The sequence below is a fragment of the Vombatus ursinus genome, unplaced genomic scaffold (genome assembly GCF_900497805.2).
Source record: "Vombatus ursinus unplaced genomic scaffold, bare-nosed wombat genome assembly UNPS02014962.1, whole genome shotgun sequence".
Classification (NCBI taxonomy): domain Eukaryota; kingdom Metazoa; phylum Chordata; class Mammalia; order Diprotodontia; family Vombatidae; genus Vombatus; species Vombatus ursinus.
Genome location: NW_020954740.1, coordinates 3,077,825 through 3,084,530, shown reverse-complemented (window position 1 = coordinate 3,084,530; position 6,706 = coordinate 3,077,825). Strand labels below are relative to the sequence as shown.

Genomic DNA, 6,706 nt, shown 5'->3' with positions numbered 1-6,706 from the left:
CTTGAATTGCTGGAATACTACTCTAGTTATCAGCTGGTATGGGATTTGAGACATGGTAAAAAGAGAATATGGAACCTAGATAGAGCAAAACAATATATTTTGAGTAGATCTATGGATATGATTATTTAAAACAATGCAGCAGTCATGTTTAATGTTAAAAAATCACCTAGATAGTGAATTATGGACTAATGGATCCACTGCTCTTCTCTACTTGCCCACTAGTTAAAGGATGGTATGCATTAGAAATACAGATCTCAGTAACATACATACTTTAGCCAATGGTTAGTGCCAAGTCCCAGAATTACTGCCCAAAGCATGTCATGGAACATCATCTAATTTTAAAGTTACTTAGCTTCTCTTTTTGTGGTGGCAATGAATTAGAAATTGAGGTAATGCCAATCAATTGGGGAATGGCTGAACAAGTTGTGGTATATAAATGTAATGGAATACTATTGTTCCATAAGGAATGATGAGTAAGCAGATTTCAGAAAAACCTAGGAAGACTTACATGAACTGATGCTGATTCAAGCGAGCAGAGCCAGGAGAACATTTTAAATAGCAACAGCAACATTGTTCAATGACCAACTTTGATAGACAGCTTTTTCCATCAATACAAAGATCTAAGACAATTACAAAAGACTCATGATGGAAAATGCTATCCATATCTAGAGCAAGAACTATGGAGTGTGAATACTGATTGAAGCATACTATTTTCTCTTTATCCTGTACATGTGTTCTTTATTCTTGTTTGTAGATGTTTGCAAAAAGTCATTGTGACTTTAGATCATGAGCTTCTTGAAAGTAGAGACTGGTTTTGGTTTTTGTTTGTGTGTGTCTGTGCGTGTGTTTTTGCCTTTCTTCAAATCCCCAACACATAACACAGTGCCTGGGACATAGGAGGCACTTATTAATATTTTTTGACTTACTTATTCTTGCACTTAATAACTGTGGCCTTGGGCAATTCATGTAACTTTTCTAAGCATCAATTTCTTCATCCTCATCTTCATCTGAAGGGGTTCAATTAGGTGGCCTCTGAGCTGCTTCCCAACCGTAAATTTATGCTCTTTGGTTGTATTATATAGTGATAAACTGAAAGAGGAAGTATTCTGAAGTGTTTTACAATAGTAGTAAAAGAAAAGGGCTTACTTCCTCCATACTCAATGTCAATTCTGTTAAGAAACCTCCCTGCCCTGCATAAAAACAAGAAGAAAAAGGCACTGTCATCTGAAATTCCACATTAGCATGTATTCTTCTAGATCAAACATTGTTTTTTTCCCACATATATGTTTATGTATATGTATATATGTGTATATATGTGTGTATGTGCATATATATAGTATATATATAAATATGTATATATATATATATACATATACATAAATGTGACTTCTTCTAGTTTAGCAAATCCTTAACATTAATCATATTTTTTCCTATGAGGAAATATCAGATATCAGATAGGAGCAGTAAGAGAGTATTAGATGCCTATAGGAGAGAGGGAGCATTTAAAGATAAGGAAAATGTTGCTATAGGAAATGAAGCTATGGTTAATTAAAAGCAATTTTCACTTATTTCAAAATTTTACCTAGGGAGCCCTTGGAGGTAGATTCTACTTGATGGTAGGTTATTCACAGTCTCTTACCTAATTCTTCTTGGGGTCAGTTGAATACATTAGTGAGACATCTGGTGGGGGGTTATGGGTTCCATCTCTGGCAAAATAACACAGATTTTTCTCTGCATGGAGCTAACACATATGGGGAATAAACCAATAACCTTGGCCCCATTAGCACCATAGTCTAATGAACTCAAATAACCAACCTAGATTATTGAAAAAAGAGAAAATTATATTCAAAGTACTGATTTCATATAAGATATGGCCAAATAATTTGGAAGATTTCATTAGTTCTTTTATTCACTATACTTGATTGTTCTTATGAGACTAAGTCATTTTGACTTTTGGCAGATTGTTTCTTTATGGTTCTCCACAGCTAATTCTTGGCAAGAAGTTTACAAGCTTTGAAAGAGGATGGTAGCCAGAACTGAAACCTATTTCATTTTGTTGAAAATTATGATTTAAAATATTCTTCTAATGGAAATAGATGTGAATAAGATAAAGTGTGATAATTAGATAAGGATAAACAAAAAGACTTTAATGTTTTTTTAATTTTTTTCCAGTGGGTCATTATATTACATTAGTGATATTATACTTTTATTCTGCACATAGAAGCCACTAGAGATCTGGCCTGTGGGCTCATTGGGGTTGAATCACTGCATAACAAGCACATGGCTCCACACATCAACACTGGGGTTGGGGGGTGAGAACAGGTCATTCTATCCTAGTCACAAGATGATCAGGGTTTGCTGACAGAGTGCCAGATGATCAGGTAGTTTCTGGTAAGAGTTCTGTGGAGGGTAGAGGGAAGTTAAGCAACTGAGGCCCCTGCCCCCAAAACAAAACTGGTCTAGTATTTGGTGCTGCTCATTCTTGGGACAGGAGCAGACATCTACGGGGGTGACTGGCACCTGTGAGCTCTGAGGCTTCCTGGCCACAGAGCTTACTTTGCCCAAGGGTTTCTGAAGTTCCTTTCAGCAAATTTAGCCTTGCTGTCCATCTCTTCCTCAATTCTGAGAGGCTGGTTATACTTGACCAGATGCTCAGATCAGCAGGGGCCACTAGTTTTGATCTGCCCAATGTAGAGACCACCACCAGGTCTTCAATGAAGGTGTCTTCAGTCTCCCCAGAATGATGGGAAACCATTACTCACCACCCATTGGACTGGGCCAGCTTGCATGCCTGGAGAGATTCAGTCACAGAGCCAATCTGGTTCACTTTGAGTAGGAGGCAGTTGCAGGCTTTCTCACTCACAGCCTTTTCAATGTGCTTGGGACCAGTCACTGTGAGATCGTCCCCTACCACCTGGGTGCCCAAAGTAGCAGTGAAATTCTTCCAAGCTTCCCAATTATCCTGGTCAAAGGGATCTTCAATAGACACCACTGGATAGTCCTTGATGAAGCTCTTGTAGATGTCCCCCAGCTCAGAAGGGGAGATGTATCTGCTGGAATCATCAGGAGACTTCAAGTCTAAGTCATATTTCCCAGATTGGAAGAATTCTGAGGCAGCAACATCCATGCCAATTATGACCTTATCAGTATAGCCAGCCTTACCAATAGCATTCTTTAGCAGCTCCAGAGTTTCCTTATTCTCCAGAATTTTAGGAGCAAAGCCATTCTCATCCCTGACATTGGTGGCATCCTGTCCATATTTCTGCTTAGTCACACTCTTCAGGTTGTGGTAGACCTCAGCTCCAATGTGCGTGGCCTCCTTAAAATTTGCTGCTCCAACAGGGAAGATCATGAACTCCTGCATTGCCAGCTTGGTACCAGCATGGGAGCCACTGTTGATTCTGTTGAAGGCTGGAACAGGCAGGATGACTTCATCATTGCCTGCAAAGTCAGCTATATGGTGGAACAGGAAGACACCTTTCTCAGCAGCTCCAGCCTTACAAATAGCAAGAGACACTCCCAATTTGGCCTTTGCACCAAATTTAGATTTATTCTCAGTGCCGTCCATCTATCATCAATTTGTCTATCTTCTCCTGCTCCACAACATTCAGTTTCTTGCTAACAATGGTCAGGGCAATAGTTTTATTGATGTGCTCAAACACTTTTGAGACACCTTTCCCCATGTAGGAAGTCTTATCATTGTCTTGGAGCTCCAAGTCTTCATGGATACTGGTAGAATCACCACTGGGCACAACAGCTTGGAAGAGACTTTTTTCAATATAGAGATCAACTTCAACAGTGGGGTTTCCATGATAGTCAAAGATCTCTCTTGCCTGGATCTTGCAAATAGACATGTTGAGTTTCTGGGTGGGGCTTCCTCCGCCGGGCTCAGAGAACAGAGGCCGAGGGCGAGACTTTAATATTTAAAAGAAAGATGACCCTAGGTGAATGGAAGTTTGCAAAAATGGAAAGCTATCAAGAACGTGAAGAACCTTAACATTAGAAAATTATTTACAAATCATCTTTTAAGTGGCATAAGTATAATTACTGAATTAGATCACTTTTATTAACACAAGGCATTAATGTGGGTAGCAGAGTGGGAGGGCAAAGGCATAAATAATCAGGGAAGGTGTGTCTATTTGGATGGCTCTTCAGTGTATAAAGTGCAGCCTACAATGTTCTTGGGAAATCTTGCTATAGTGGTATAGGTCAGTTTGAATTTACTAAATACTTCTCAGCCCAAAGGCAGCAGAAGGTGACTAAGTTCATATTAATGGGAGGATGAATTCTGGAAGTCTAGCATACAGGTCCAAGTGAGGAGATTGGTTCTATCAGATTTTTACACCACATCAACTTGGATAACAGCAAATGAGCTTCAACAAAGAAAGAATAAAATATTCAAAAGGCATATTCTAGAAAAAGCTCCAACACTGCTGAGAACTGTAACACAAAGTCCCACTGAGCTTTTTACTGATTCTGACCAAAAAGTCAGAAGATTTACCTTGAAATACCTTAGTATTCAATAATACTAAGAACTGGAGGTCACTATACACCAAAAGACCATCTACACATTTAGAATGAATCCTTATCAATAAAGAACACTGACCAATTTAGAAGTGAGTGTGAATTCCTTCCTTGGCTCAAACCCTGATTAAAATACTTAAAGACCATCTAGGTATTTATTCCCTTTGACAACTTTATTACCTCATATATTTTTGCTTCATTTTCCCCCTAGGTACATCCTAATAAGCCACCATTTAACTTTCAGGGCCAAAGAAAGGTGTGGTATATAATTATTTGTACACTAAAAATTTTAAAAGACAAACATGAACTCATGGGATTTTTAAAATGGTCAAAGAATTTTCTAGTTTTCAGCTGAGGTGAAAATAACCAGCTCCATTCAAGAGGAAGAGGGAATCATTACTGGTGGAAAAGGTAAGATAGAGGGGATTGCATTTCTTGGTAGTGTGTAATGAGGGCACTCCATCATAAAGAAAATACAGAATAAACAGCCCATTGACATCTGGGGACTCTTACCATTAACACAGGATCAGACCTAGAAGTGGCATTGCAGGTCATACAATACAACTTATGTTTTTTACAAGCAAATAAATTGATTTTTGATCATATCATGCAGATCACACAGTTTTAAGTGGCAGAAGGATTCAAACCCACGTGTTCTGACTCAAGATCCAGAACCCTATCTATGGTACCATTATCTCATACCTACCCAATAACTGATTGAAATAAAAGAATTCTTTGTAAAAATACAGTAGCCATTTATGTGCAGCAAAAATCTGCTTTATCCAAGAGTGAAAATGCCGCTATAGTCAAAATCATGCATTAATTTTTGTAGACACCACAGGAGTCACGAGGAGTTTGAATAAAAGGGCTACAAATACTAAATACCATGAGATCAAAAAAATTATTCATTGCTAACATTGAAACAAAGGAAGAAATGAACTCTTTAAGTAATTTTATGCTGTTCTTTGGCAATAAAATGTATTTGAGAAATCATTGAGCATTATTACGCTAGCTACTAACTAACAGTGGAGTGCTTAAAGAAACAGGAATGAAATAATATGGTTTTTCACATTTTCAATCAATTTAACAAAATGATTCCAATCCTCACATCAGTTCTGTTACATGAGAAATATTGAACAAATTTAATTTGTGATTACTAATCTGGATTGAGGACACTTATTAAATTGAAACTGTGTATGTGTGTGTGTGTTGTTGTTGTTGTTGTCATTTATCCTTCATTTTTGAAGATCAATGACATTACAGGGTGATGTCTTGAATTGCATGTGAATTGGATTTAAGTGAGGCAGAGTTGAACAAACTTGTCACCCTCACTCTCTTTCAGGATCATTGAAATCCAGTGGCAAGACAGAAGTCAAGATGACTGGTGGTGGTCCAGGATACAGGAGATGACCTTGGTGTGTTCAAAGTCTGACCAAGCTATAAATATTACATAGCTCCTGCTTCAGCCACCTTCATGGCCCATGGAACAAATTGTTTTCACCTGCCTATTGCACCATATGAAGTCTTCACATGCTTGGGGTAGATATCCCACTAACTCACCAATTGATTTGAGTCCTGTCTGTAACCCTCAACCTGGTTTAGTCATCTGAAAGATATAGAGATAATATGTTCTATCAGGCTCTCTCAAACAGAAAAATGGTTAATTCTGAATATAGATTGAAGCATATTTGTTTTCATTTTCCTTATTTTCTTGCTTTTCCTCTGTTTCATTAAATGTCCACGTTTTTTTCCCTGAAAGATTATATTCAATTTTTCTGGGCAGGTTATTCTTGGTTGTAATCCTAACTCCTTTGCCTTCTTATATATCATATCACAAGCCCTCTGGTTATTTAGTGTGAAGCTGCCAAATCCTGTTTAATCCTTTAGCTCCACATTTGAATTTTTTTTTCTTGTTGGCTTCTTGCAATACTTTTTCGTTGATCTGTGAACACTGGAATTTGGCTGTGATGTTCTTGGGAGTTTTCTTTTTGGAACCACTTTCAGGTGGTGATTGGTGGATTTTTTTCAGTTTCTATTTTACCCTCTAATTCTAATACAGCAGGACAATTTTCTTTGATAATTTGTTGAAAATATTTTTCAGACTTCCTTCCTCCCTCCCTCCCTTCCTTCCTTCCTCCCTCCCTCCCTCCCTCCTTTCTTTCTTTCTTTCTTTCTTTCTTTC

General features: G+C 37.9%; 1 pseudogene; it reads right to left on the bottom strand.

The window, feature by feature from the left end:
- Positions 1 to 2,552: 2,552 nt before the first annotated feature.
- On the bottom strand, positions 2,553 to 3,877 carry LOC114030600 (annotated as a pseudogene).
- Positions 3,878 to 6,706: the final 2,829 nt, after the last annotated feature.